A 14,372-nucleotide genomic window follows, 5' to 3' on the forward strand; every position below is an offset into this window, starting at 1 on the left:
ATCCCCTTTACTGCAATTTGGAGATCGGCTACCATGTACTGTGCACCCCACTGCTATGTTTGATGCTACCTGGAGTTAAGCTACATAGTAGCCAAACTCCATGAGGCGCTTGCTGGTACTGAAGATCTTAGCCAAACTCCACCACCTCTAGAGCTCAAATTGCCAGAAAGCTGTTGTAACTGCAACTGAAATTGAAGTCTATGCAGCACCCAAATTGCCTGCTTCACTCCCAGGATGTCTCTGGCCCTCGCAGCGGCCACACAGCTCTATGTTTATTCATCACTTACCTTGCTGCACCGGCCGACAGGCATGGGAACGCGAGTGATTGTTCGCATTCCCAGCCTGTATATCGCCCCCTATGCTGCTATTGCGACCTCCAGGCCGCAATAGCAGCATAGGGGGTGATATACAGGCTGGGAACACGAACAACCACTCGCGTTCCCATGATTGTCGGCCGCTGACGGCGAAACTGGAAGTCGTCGCCGGCGGGTCCAGAAGCATCGGACCGGAGCTGCCAGGGCACCGATCGGCTGCAGGGGGCTGAGGGAAGCCCCAGGTGAGTTAATCTCATTTTTTTTGATCGGCTTTAGGTTCACTTTAAGGTGGCCATACATCAGGAAACTTGGTGGCCAATCAACCATCCAATTTGATTTTTATAATCGGAACTGGATGAAAATTGGTGCCTTAAAGTGCATGCCCGACCGACAATGAGACCAAGTGCATTGGTTGCATTAATCGGTCGGACATGCTGCAAGATGTAGGGCCGACTTGCTCGGGTGCACGGCGGTAATGGTGAGTGATATCGGGAGGAGGGATGAACATGACAAAACCCCCGATGCTGTCCCCCCTAATGTTTAATGTGCCCCCCAGTGTCCAGTGCACTCTATACATGACCTGTCATGTATGAGTCATTACGAGTAGCTAGCTACTCGAATTTGTGATTCTAATGAGGCATAATTGCTGCAGGTGTGCGGCTGGGAGAGAGGGGGTTAATTACCCAGCTGCCCGCCGCTTCTATGCCTATCACACAGCCACGCATGCGTCCAATGGGACACGTTCCAAGACTTAGTACCGCGCACCTCCTCCTTCCGGCCGCCATTGTCATACTCTTATCCATCCCAAATCTTATACTTACACGTAGATGGGTAAACTGTGCATGTCCAGGAGCTCTGGGTGGTCCTGCCACACTCTCCGGATGGGCCTATTCAAAGAAAAATACTGTGTTAGTGCAAATAAAAGAAATCACTTGCAGGACTCAAGATCCTGAATACACTTTCAGTAGAAACTCAGTGGTAAGTGTAGCACTACAGACAGCTGCACGGGGTTATTTTCTTTCCTTCTCCAAAATAAAATCACTTATATTCACTCTTTTATTTTAATAATTCCTTACATCTGTCCATCTTTATAAATGTGATGATTTTGCGGCCCCTTTCACACTGGCACGGTGCGTTGGCCTGTTTTACCGCAGGCCAACGCTATGTCAGTGTAAGTCTATAGGGCATTTCACACAGATGCGTTGCAGCGGAAGTGGAGTATTCGCTGTAAACACGACATGAGTGCATCCCTACGTTGGTGGGCTACTTGCGCAGCAACGTGCAATGGACGGGAAGTCATATAAGTCTATGGTGACTTGTATATTTTTTAAAAAAATTGCATGCTAGCATTCCGGTGCGCATGCGCAGAAGCTTATTTTTTCAATACACTTCTGCGCAATTTGTTTCTACAGCCACAGGAAGTGAGCACTTCCTGCTTGGCTGTCAGCCAGAAGGGTATTACTGCGCATTACCGCCAAAATCCCCAAAGGCTGTTCTTTTTATCGTGGGTCAGACATGCACTTGGCGGCACCTAATAATTATGATAGTACTTTTTCACCTATTTTTGGTACCTTGTCAGTTGCAAAGTGCTGAAAAGTTATTTTAAAAAGAAGATGAAAAATGATCTCTTAGAAGAAAACTTAGGAGAAATTGTTAACTTCATATGTAATAATAATCAGGTGTTAATTCAAATAAGGAGCGATAAATCATGGGATATATAATTTTAGGAGACATAAATCATGGGCTAAGTCATTTAAGGAGAGCTAAATCATGATATAATAGGTAAGGGGAGATAAGCTTTGTGATTCAACCCCAATATGTTTTAATGGACACAAAAAAAGCAAGTTTAAGGATAGGAACACACTGGGCAGAATCGCATATGCATTTTCCACTATGTGCTATGGAACTCATATGCGATTCTTCCTAGTGTGTTCCTACCCTAAATGATCTTAAATACATATTAATAAAAAAAGAATTGCAATAACTGATACACTTGATGAATACTTTTATTTAATACTTCTTTGATTTCATCTGTATGGTATTTACAGGTTTTATAGTGAAGTGATGGTGATATGTTTAGTGTGTTAGATGGGTCATAGGATTAAGAAACATTGTTACTGACTTAAGCTTTAGTTTAGAAAGAGCTTTGGATGTGTGGAAGGCTGAAAAATGATGTACTTACGTCTGTCCATTTCCATGCAGGCCCATCTCGGTGGTGCCTTGGCTGCACATCCTGCTGTCGCTCCTCCAAGTTGCCATATTTTTCTCTTTTCGCTTTAGACTTTGTCACTGTAGATATATGAGAAAGATAATGTATTAATATGAGGATATATCAGAATGTGGTTGATTCACAAAGCTTACTTATTTTTCACCTTAACTGTGACAGGAGAGCTAATGGGTGAAATAAATAAAGGGGTTGATGCACATAACAGCGGTTACTACCAGGAGCCAGTTATTAACCACTTAAGGACCGCAGTCTTTTCACCCTTAAGGACCAGAGCCTTTTTTCCATTCAGACCACTGCAGCTTAAATGGTTTATTGCTCAGTCATACAAGCTACCATCTAAATGAATTTTACCTCCTTTTCTTGTCACTAATACAGCTTTCTTTTGGTGCTATTTGATTGGTGCTGCGATTTTTACTTTTTATTCTATTCATCAAAAAAGACATGAATTTTGGCAAAAAAATGATTTTTTTAACTTTCTGTGCTGACATTTTTCAAATAAAGTAAAATTTCTGTATACATGCAGCGCGAAAAATGTGGACAAACATGTTTTTGATTAAAAAAAACCCATTCAGTGTATATTTATTTGTTTGGGTAAAAGTTATAGCGTTTACAAACTATGGTGCAAAAATTGAATTTTCCCATTTTGAAGCATCTCTCTCATTTCTGAGCACCTGTCAGGTTTCATGAGGTGCTAGAATTCCAGGATAGTATAAATACCCCCCAAATGACCCCATTTTGGAAAGAAGACACCCCAAAGTATTCACTAAGAGGCATGGTGAGTTCATAGAAGATTTTATCTTTTGTCACAAGTTAGCGGAAAATGACACTTTGTGACAAAAAAAATAAATAAAAAAAAGTTTCCATTTCTGCTATCTGGTGACAAAAAAAAATGAAATCTGCCACGGACTCACCATGCCCCTCTCTGAATACCTTGAAGTGTCTAGTTTCCAAAATGGGGTCATTTGTGGGGTGTGTTTATTGTCCTGGCATTTTGGGGGGTGCTAAATTGTAAGCACCCCTGTAAAGCCTAAAGGTGCTCATAGGACTTTGGGCCCCTTAGCGCACCTAGGCTGCAAAAGAAATGTCACACATGTGGTATCGCCTTACTCAGGAGAAATAGTATAATGTGTTTTGGGGTGTATTTTTACACATACCCATGATGGGTGGGAGAAATATCTCTGTAAATGAGATTTCTTTTGATTTTTTTACACACAATTGTCCATTTACAGAGATATTTCTCCCACCCAGCATGGGTATGTGTAAAAATACACCTCAAAACACATTATACTACTTCTCCTGAGTACGGCGATACCACATGTGTGACACTTTTTTGCACCCTAACTGCGCTAAGGGGCCCAAAGTCCTATGAGTACCTTTAGGATTTCACAGGTCATTTTGAGGCATTTATTTTCTAGACTACTCCTCACGGTTTAGGGCCCCTAAAATGCCAGGACAGTATAGGAACCCTACAAGTGACCCCATTTTAGAAAGAAGACACCCCAAGGTATTCCGTTAGTAGTATGGGGAGTTCATAGAAGATTTCATTTTTTTTTCACAAGTTAGCGGAAATTGATTTTTATTGTTTTTTTCACAAAGTGTCATTTTCCACTAACTTGTGACAAAAAATAAAATCTTCTATGAATTCCCCATACACCTAATTGAATACCTTGGGGTGTCTTTTTTCTAAAATGGGGTCACTTGTGGGGTTCCTATAATGCCCTGGCATTTTAGGGGCCCTAAACCGTTAGGAGTAGTCTAGAAACCAAATGCCTCAAAATGACCTGTGAAATTCTAAAGGTACTCATAGGACGTTGGGCCTCTTAGCGCACCTAGGTTGCAAAAAAGTGTCACACATGTGGTATCGCCGTACTCAGGAGAAGTAGTATAATGTGTTTTGGGGTGTATTTTTACACATACCCATGCTGGGTGGGAGAAATATCTCTGTAAATTAAAATGTTTTGATTTTTTTTACACACAATTGTCCCTTTACAGAGAGATTTCTCCCTCCCAGCATGGGTATGTGTAAAAATACACCCCAAAACACATTATACTACTTCTCCTGAGTACGGCGATATCACATGTGTGACACTTTTTTGCAGCCTAGGTGCGCTATGGGGCCCAACGTCCTATTCACAGGTAATTTTGAGGCATTTGGTTTCTAGACTACTCCTCACGGTTTAGGGCCCCTAAAATGCCAGGGCAGTATAGAAACCCCACAAGTGACCCCATTTTAGAAAGAAGACACCCCAAGGTATTCCGTTAGGTGTATGGTGAGTTCAAAGAAGATTTTATTTTTTGTCACAAGTTAGTGGAAAATGACACTTTGTGAAAAAAAACAATACAAATCAATTTCCGCTAACTTTTGACAAAAAATAAAATCTTCTATGAACTCGTCATACACCTAACGGAATACCTTGGGGTGTCTTCTTTCTAAAATGGGGTCACTTGTGGGGTTCCTATACTGCCCTGGCATTTTAGGGGCCCAAAACCACGAGGAGTAGTCTGGAAACCAAATGCCTCAAAATGACTGTTCAGGGGTATAAGCATCTGCAAATTTTGATGACAGGTGGTCTATGAGGGGCCGAATTTTGTGGAACCGGTCATAAGCAGGGTGGCTTCTTAGATGACAGGTTGTATTGGCACTGAAGTGCAGGAATGTTCTCAAATCATGACCTGGACATGGCAATTAAGTCGTACCAGCAGTGATCAGAAAAAAAATTTCTGTCACTGCGGTGGGGTGGGTGAGGGTTTGGCCGGGTGATCAGAAGCCCGCAGGGGGCATATTAGGGCCTGATCTGATGGGTAGCAGTGACAGGTGGTGACAGGGGGTGACGGGGTGGTTGATAGGTGATCAGTAGGTGATTACAGAGGAGAATATATGCAAGCAATGCACTGGCGAGTTGATCAGAGGGGGTCTGGGGGGCTAATTTAGGGTGTGGGCAGGTGATTGGGTGCCCGCAAGGGGCAGATTAGTGTCTGATCTGATGGGTAGCAGTGACAGGTGGTGACGGGGTGATTGATGGGTGATCAGTGGATGATTAGAGGGGAGAACAGATGTAAACAATGCACTTTCAGAGGTGATCTGAGGGTGGGTCTGCACGCAATCTGAGGGTGTGGGTGGGTGATCAGGTGCCCACAAAAGGCAGGTTAGGGTCTGATCTGATGGGTGGCAGTGACAGGTGGTGACAGGGGGTGATTGATGGGTGATTGACAGGTGGTCAGTGGGTGATTATAGGGAAGAATAGATGTATACAGTACACAGGGGGGAGGGTCTAGGGAGGATCTAAGGGTGTGGGGGGTGTGTGTTCAGGAGCCCCCAGGGGGCAGTTTAGGACCTAATCTAAAAAATAGCGTTGAGATAGTGACAGGGAGTGATTAATGGGTGATTAGGGGGGTGATTGGGTGCAAACAGGTGTCCCAGGGGTGGGCAGGGGGGGTCTGATGGGTGCAGTGGGCGATCAGGGGGCAGGATCAGTGTGCTTGGGTACTTACTAGGAGGGCTGCAACCTGCCCTGGTGGTCCCTCAATCACTGGGACCACCAGGGCAGGAGGCAGCCTGTATAATACGCTTTGTATACATTACAAAGCGTATTATCCGCTTTACATGCGGAAGATCGGGGGTTAACAACCCGCTGCCGCTGCTAATTGGCTGGCGGGTTGACGTCGCGGGTGGGCACATCCAGCATGCGATCCCCGGCCAGCTAGTCCGCAACGAGCCGCCGCCGATCGGCGTATTGCGCGGTCGTTGCGGGCTCCACTTTGCCGCCGCCCCTAGGTAGGGGCGGCCGGCAAGTGGTTAAAATCACAATCCAGTTATATATATATATATATATATATATATATATATAGAGACATATATATATATATATATATATATATAGATCTATATATATATAGATCTATATATATATAGATCTATATATATATAGATCTATATATATATATATATAGATCTATATATATATATATATAGATCTATATATATATATATATATATATATATATATATATAGATCTATATATATATATATATAGATCTATATATATATATAGATCTATATATATATATAGATCTATATATATATATATATATAGATCTATATATATATATATATATATAGATCTATATATATATATATATATATATATATATATATATATAGATCTATATATATAGATCTATATATATAGATCTATATATATATAGATCTATATATATATAGATCTATATATATATAGATCTATATATATATAGATCTATATATATATAGATCTATATATATATAGATCTATATATATATAGATCTATATATATATAGATCTATATATATATAGAGATCTATATATATATATAGATCTATATATATATATAGATCTATATATATATATAGATCTATATATATATATATATAGATCTATATATATATATAGATCTATATATATATATATAGATCTATATATATATATATAGATCTATATATATATATAGATCTATATATATATATAGATCTATATATATATATAGATCTATATATATATATAGATCTATATATAGGTGGTTGGGAGGGGATCAAGGGATACATGGGGGGGAGAGAGCTGGAAAAAAGTTTATTTTTACACTAAAATCGCACAGCCTGTCACGGCTGCAGGCTGTGCGTCTCTCCCTGTCACACAAGATCCACAGTGACAGGGAGAGGGAGGCGGAGAGGGAGGCGGAAAGGCAACTATGTTGCCTTTCGGAGGGTGATCGCTGTGATTGGCTCACAGCGATCACACGGCAGGGAGCCAATCAGTGACGGCTCCTGCCGATACCCGGAAGCCTTAGCTGTCATAAGACAGCTAAGTGCAGCCGGTTCGGTGCGCGCGATCGCGGCGGGGAGCGGCGGCGCCGGTGATAGAGATCTACGCCTTGCCAGCCAGGAGCCCATCAAAACAGGGCGTAGATCTCTATCACTGCGGTCCGGAAATGGTTAACATTACTAATGCGTGTTACCATAGCAACACTCGCGGTACCGCAGGTAGTGCTAATAGCTGCCAGTAGTAATGGTAATATTGCAGTGCGCTGTCTGTGCACAACAATATTACTACAGCTTTGTGCATCCACTCCAAGGTCACTTAGAACAGTATATATATGATATAGGATAGTCTAGCAGACTGCAGCTATACCACCAGCTACTCCTGATATCATAACATGCTGAAATTCCAATATTTAACACCCATTTATTAATAAAATATGGTTCATCGCTGTCTTTATCAACTATATACATGATTTTGCTTAAACAAAAAAACCCTCCTCCTATGCCTTTTGATAATGTAAACCAGCAGCCCTATATAAACCAGTACTGGTCATCCCTATGCCATCCGCCTCTGGTATCAGTTGAAATCAGTTTGGAACAGTTTGTATTTCACTTACAGAGTCAGGAGATGATGAGAAAACAGCATTTCTACAATTTGCTACAATATTTCTCATCATTTCCTGCCCTGTTTATGTCACCAACCTGATCTGCAGCCATCCGACAGCCCTAACATCTCTCCCAGCCAAAATCTCCAGCCGAAACCGGATTAAACCTAGTATATTAACTACTACTACCAATTGTGGTGAGTTTACTCTAATATATACACATTTTTCATGAAAAATAAGCCTACTTACCAAATGTAAGCAAGAGACAGGTCTTTCTCAGTCAACGGCTGTAACTGCTGTGCATGAGCCAATGCTGTGCATGAGCCAATGCTGTGCATAAGCCTCTGCTGTGCATGAGCCTTTGCTGTGCATACGCCAATGCTGTGCATGAGCCTACTTACCAAATGTAAGCAAGAGACAGGTCTTTGTAAGTCGACGGCTGTAAATGCTGTGCATGAGCCAATGCTGTGCATGAGCCTACTTACCAAATGTAAGCAAGAGACAGGTCTTTCTCAGTCGACGGCTGTAAATGCTGTGCATGAGCCACTGCTGTGCATGAGCCACTGCTGTGCATAAGCCAATGCTGTGCATCAGCCTACTTACCAAATGTAAGCAAGAGACAGGTCTTTGTCAGTCGACGGCTGTAAATGCTGTGCATGAGCCAATGCTGTGCATGAGCCACTGCTGTGCATAAGCCAATTCTGTGCATGAGCCTACTTACCAAATGTAAGCAAGAGACAGGTCTTTCTCAGTCGACGGCTGTAAATGCTGTGCATGAGCCAATGCTGTGCATGAGCCAATGCTGTGCATGAGCTACTGCTGTGCATGAGCCACTGTTGTGCATGAGCCAGAGGCTCCGCACCCAGATGTTTTTTTTTTCCCAACACATTTTTCATCAAACTATGCCAATTGCATGGATTTTTGGTTATTTCTTTTGGCTTTCTTGACTACATGACTGCATTTTTATGTGGCAACAGGGTCTGCACATGCACAAAGAGGTAAAGGGGGCAATTACCCAGGGACCCAGAGCCTGTAAGGGCCCCCAAGGTGTGCGTCCCCTCTCCTCTAGCTATGGTGACCCCATATATGCCTGCAGGGAATGAGGAAGAGAAGTCTGGAGCATAGTGCTGCCTCCTGTGTCCTGCCTGGATTAGATAATACCCCATTGTGTGTACACTCTGAATTTTGGTAAAATGAGGTGTGGACATCAGATAAGATGGCAGCCAAGTCCCTGTAAACACGTCAGGCCCTAGACACCTGCAAATGTCACTTGGTGGGGTTTCGGTTCTGGATGCAGGGACATTGAAAATACTTGTTTCCTGCACCATGAAGGGTTAGGATTAGGACATACACTTGGGTAGCCTTAGTGGAGACCCAGTCCCCAAAAAACTGTGCTGGTTGTTCTACAACATAAAGAGATTGGGTGTTATGGTTTGGTAGTGAATAATTAGGTTTGAGACTTGAAGGTGCTTTTTATATATTGAGTTAACTTTTAATACCATCACTCCCTATATACACTAAAGGGGGATCTGCTTGTAAACTATACACTATTTATCTGCCTAGCTATATACACTAAAAGGGGAATCTGTTTATATATACTAAAGGGGGGATCTGCCTATATACACTAAAGAGGGGGGGAGCTTCCTATATACACCAAAGGGACGGTCTGCCTATATATTCTAAAGGGGGGATCTGCCTATATACACTAAAGGGGAAGGGGGGTCTGCCTATATACACTAAAGGGGGGATCTGCCTATATACACTAAACGGGATCTTGCACATGGGCGTGTGTGTGCGTGCGTATGCGCATGCGAAGAGGATGAATGGGGGGGGGCACCAAAATCTGGTTACACTCAGGGCGCTGTGAAACCTAAGGCCGGCCCTGTTTATGATATAGGAGAGTCTAGCAGACTGCACCACTGATATCATAACGTGCTGAAATTCCAATATTTAACACCCATTTATTAATAAAATATGGTTCATCGCTGTCTTTATCAACTATATACATGATTTTTCGGTACTTGTGTATTATCCCGTCTAGCAGGACAGCTCGTCCGTTAGACAGGCTTAAAAAGTCTGCACTGTGTTTCTTTAGCAGCTGATTCATCACAGATCAGCTGCTCTGTTTGTTCTGCACGCCTAATGACTTAACGAGCTGAAAGACGTTTGTGCTGGGTGAAAGGAGAGGGTGTCCCGTGAATTTCTATCACATCTTAATTAGCCACTTAGCTAGAAAGCAGTTCCTTTGACACGAAGGCTCTGAAGTCCGTCCTCCTCCCTCCTCTCAATGGGCTTCAGATGGCTTTTTGATCCTTTTTTTCCCACACAAAACAAACGCCAAACCCCCCTCAAAGGACGGAGACATGAAAGCGCCCGGGCCGCCCCGCTGTCATGAGGAAAGCTGTGTTATTAGCCCCTCTAGCAGAACGGCTCGGGAGCAGCAGCTGATCTGTGGTGAATCAGCTGATCAGGTAACAGAGTGCAGACTTTTTCAGCCTGTCTAGCTGGTGCTCACACAATCCTTACTGGGCATATGTGTGTAATATTGTGAGTGTACAAAGAAGCATTTCATACTCTACTATAAGAAAACACATTTTGTCTCGAGCAGAGTATTACAGCAATCATTAACATTGAAAGATCTACATTTTTACCTTTACATTGACTCATGATTTATTGCTCTCCTTTCACCCAGCACAAACGTCTTTCAGCTCGTTAAGTCATTAGGCGTGCAGAACAAACAGAGCAGCTGATCTGTGATGAATCAGTTGCTAAAGAAACACAGTGCAGACTTTTTAAGCCTGTCTAACGGACGAGCTGTCCTGCTAGACGGGATAATACACAAGTACCGATTTTTCTTAAACAAAAAAACCTCCTCCTATGCCTTTCATAATGTAAACCAGCAGCCCTATATAAACCAGTACTGGCCATCCCTGTGCCATCCGCCTGGTATCAGTTGAAATCAGTTTGGAACAGTTTGTATTTCACTTACAGAGTCAGGACATGATGAGAAAACAGCATTTCTACAATTTGCTACAATATTTCTCATCATTTCCTGCCCTGTTTATGTCACCAAGCTGATCTGCAGCCATCCGACAGCCCTAACATCTCTCCCAGCCAAAATCTCCAGCCGAAACCGGATTAAACCTAGTATACCAACTACTACTACCAATTGTGGTGAGTTTACTCTAATATATACACATTTTTCATGAAAAATAGGCCTACTTACCAAATATAAGCAAGAGACAGGTCTTTCTCAGTCGACGGCTGTAAATGCTGTGCATGAGCCAATGCTGTGCATGAGCCACTGCTGTGCATGAGCCACTGTTGTGCATGAGCCAGAGGCTCCGCACCCAGATGTTTTTTTTTCCCAACACATTTTTCATCAAACTATGCCAATTGCATGGATTTTTGGTTATTTCTTTTGGCTTTCTTGACTACATGACTGCTTTTTATGTGGCAACAGGGTCTGCACATGCACAAAGAGGTAAAGGGAGCAATTACCCAGGGACCCAGAGCCTGTAAGGGCCCCCAAGGTGTACGTCCCCTCTCCTCTAGCTATGGTGACCCCATATATGCCTGCAGGGAATGAGGAAGAGAAGTCTGGAGCATAGTGCTGCCTCCTGTGTCCTGCCTGGATTAGATAATACCCCATTGTGTGTACACTCTGAATTTTGGTAAAGTGAGGTGTGGACATCAGATAAGATGGCAGCCAAGTCCCTGTAAACACGTCAGGCCCTAGACACTTGCAAATGTCACTTGGTGGGGTTTCGGTTCTGGATGCAGGGGCATTGAAAATACTTGTTTTCTGCACCATGAAGGGTTAGGATTAGGACATACACTTGGATAGCCTTAGTGGAGACCCAGTCCCCAAAAAACTGCGCTGGTTGTTCTACAACATAAAGAGATTGGGTGTTATGGTTTGGTAGTGAATAATTAGGTTTGAAACTTAAAGGTGTTTTTTATATATTGATTTAACTTTTAACCACTTGCCGACCGCGCACTCATACCGCGCGTCGGCAAAGTGGCAGCTGCAGGACCAGCGACGCAGTTCTGCGTCGCCGGCTGCAGGCTAATTAATCAGGAAGCAGCCGCTCGCGCGAACGGCTGCTTCCTGTCAATTCACGGCGGGGGGCTCCGTGAATAGTCTGCGGGCCGCCGATCGCGGCTCGCAGGCTAAATGTAAACACAAGCGGAAATAATCCGCTTTGTTTACATCCGTACAACGCTGCTAACAGTAGCAGCGTTGTACCAGATCAGCGATCCCCGGCCAATCAGCGGCCGGGGATCGCTGTCACATGACAGGCAGGAGCCTGTTAGAGGCTGCACAGGACAGATCCGTTCCTGTGCAGCCTCGGATCTCCGGGGAAGGGAGGGAGGAGAGGGAGGGGGGGAATTTCGCCGCGGAGGGGGGCTTTGAGGTGCCCCCCCCCGCAACACCCAGGCAGGCAGGAGCGATCAGACCCCCCCCAGCACATCATCCCCCTAGTGGGGAAAAAAGGGGGGCGATCTGGTCGCTCTGCCTGCACCCTGATCTGTGCTGGGGGCTGCACAGCCCACCCAGCACAGATCAGCTAAAACAGTGCTGGTCCTTAAGGGGGGGTAAAGGGTGGGTCCTCAAGTGGTTAATACCATCACTCCCTATATACACTAAAGGGGGATCTGCTTGTAAACTATACACTATTTATCTGCCTAGCTATATACACTAAAAGGGGAATCTGTTTATATATACTAAATGGGGGATCTGCCTATATACACTAAAGAGGGGGGGGAGCTGCCTATATACACTAAAGGGACGGTCTGCCTATATATTCTAAAGGGGGATCTGCCTATATACACTAAAGGGGGGATCTGCCTATATACACTAAACAGGATCTTGCACATGGGCGTGTGTGTGCGTGCGTACGCGCACGCGAAGAGGATGAATGGGGGGGGGCACCAAAATCTGGTTACGCTCAGGGCGCTGTAAAACCTAAGGCCGGCCCTGCTTAGGGGCCAGAATTTATCACAGGTTTGTTTGAAAGAAAAAAGTTTCAAAATTCTTCCCTTATGGCTATTTTAAAAAGCCACACATTTCTGTTGATATTTGCTGCATGATCCATTTTTAAATACACCTATTTATTCATGCAGTGAGTCGTATTGTTTTTCCCTTCCTCGTGTACAATTAGCATAAGATAACATTTGACACTACAAACGAGTGTTTTGACAGCCAGCCATGGCACTCTCTTCACCTACACAGGCTATAAATATAGATCAGATGCAGCAGATTGCTCTTGCAGTGAGTAACACACATGTCATTGGCAGGACATATTACAATAAACATTGTTGAGTGTTATGCCTCGAATGAAGATGTTGCGTCACATTCTGCTGAGGGTTCACCTGCCTCCTGCGGGGTCCAGGTGCGCGGGGCGGAGAGGGTACCACTTTTACCGACAGATTTGTTTAACCTGGCAGAGAGCGTAACAGCGAGAGACATAACTGTAAACTGTTAAAGAAAAAAAGATAACACGAGCCAAAGACAAAACACACATTGTAGCTTGTCAGTTGCTAACCGATCCATTTTCATCCAACTTTCATGACATGGGATTGCTTGCATCCACCCTGCAGCAGATGGCATGTGTCATGCCAGGAAAACAAAACTAGTTTGTGAAAGCAACAGCTTGGGAACCATCATAGTAACATTTATATTTTAACATGCTCAGGAACTAACTGTTGCTGTCACAGAAGATACAAATAAATGAAACTGTGATGTTTGCTGGCATTAAGCTGTCTTCAGTACAGCTGGAGCATCACCAAGTGTCCTGCAGTGAACTGTACACTTCTTGTAAATGTTAGATAGCATAGCTTTTGTGGGTCCAGACAGAGTCTTTTTGGGTGAACTTATAGCAGCCATTTCTGCTGAAAATCAAAGCCTCAAAGCCACCCAGCTAATGAAAATCTGCTAATCTATCTTGCGGCAGATGGACTAAAGGTCAGCAGCTGAGCCAGTAGCAATGTTAGAAGGCAGAACAAACAAACAATGAATATGATCAGGGCTAATCTGAGACCATGACAGGCAGAAATAAAACCTGGGAGTCACAGAATACATTTGCATGTACTAGGTATTCAGTCCAACCGAACAGACCCGCTTTTGTAGAAAGAGAGTCCTAAGGTGTGATAATCAATAAACTGGGGGGTACAATATGGTAATAACTAATAAATCTTGCTGTCCTTGTGGACCCAATTAAAAATACAGGATTTCAGAAATAAAATCTATTTTCTAACTTATAATAATAAATAGCAGCTTTTTTTTCAGCTGCATGATGACAAATATAAAATATTTTACATTTATTGGAGGAACCCCTCCCTTCCTTTCATATTGCTGGGTCAGAATCCGGCAGACTGGTGGAGGAGATCAAAAACAAAAACAAAACACAGGCTGCTACTGATGATG

At 43.4% G+C, this 14,372-nt stretch overlaps 2 long non-coding RNA genes across 5 annotated transcripts in view; one reads left to right on the plus strand and one right to left on the minus strand.

Moving 5' to 3' along the window:
• Window positions 1-437: 437 nt before the first annotated feature.
• LOC137517752 (uncharacterized) lies at window positions 438-11,207 on the minus strand. 4 transcript variants are annotated; one of them, XR_011020653.1, is made up of 3 exons: window positions 11,169-11,207; window positions 2,497-2,603; window positions 438-1,201 (listed from the first exon to the last, which is right to left on the minus strand). It is a non-coding gene; the product is annotated as an uncharacterized lncRNA (long non-coding RNA). The 4 variants fall into 4 exon arrangements; XR_011020655.1 differs by lacking the exon at window positions 11,169-11,207 and adding an exon at window positions 10,594-10,739; XR_011020652.1 differs by lacking the exon at window positions 11,169-11,207 and adding an exon at window positions 8,546-9,431.
• The window catches only part of LOC137517754 (uncharacterized), a 37,849-nt gene continuing 34,372 nt past the window's right edge, over window positions 10,896-14,372 (plus strand). Inside the window, exon 1 of the long non-coding RNA XR_011020656.1 lies at window positions 10,896-11,116. This is a non-coding gene — a long non-coding RNA (uncharacterized lncRNA). The remainder of the gene's footprint in view (window positions 11,117-14,372) is intronic.

Source organism: Hyperolius riggenbachi, chromosome 5 (genome assembly GCF_040937935.1).
Source record: "Hyperolius riggenbachi isolate aHypRig1 chromosome 5, aHypRig1.pri, whole genome shotgun sequence".
Lineage (NCBI taxonomy): Eukaryota > Metazoa > Chordata > Amphibia > Anura > Hyperoliidae > Hyperolius > Hyperolius riggenbachi.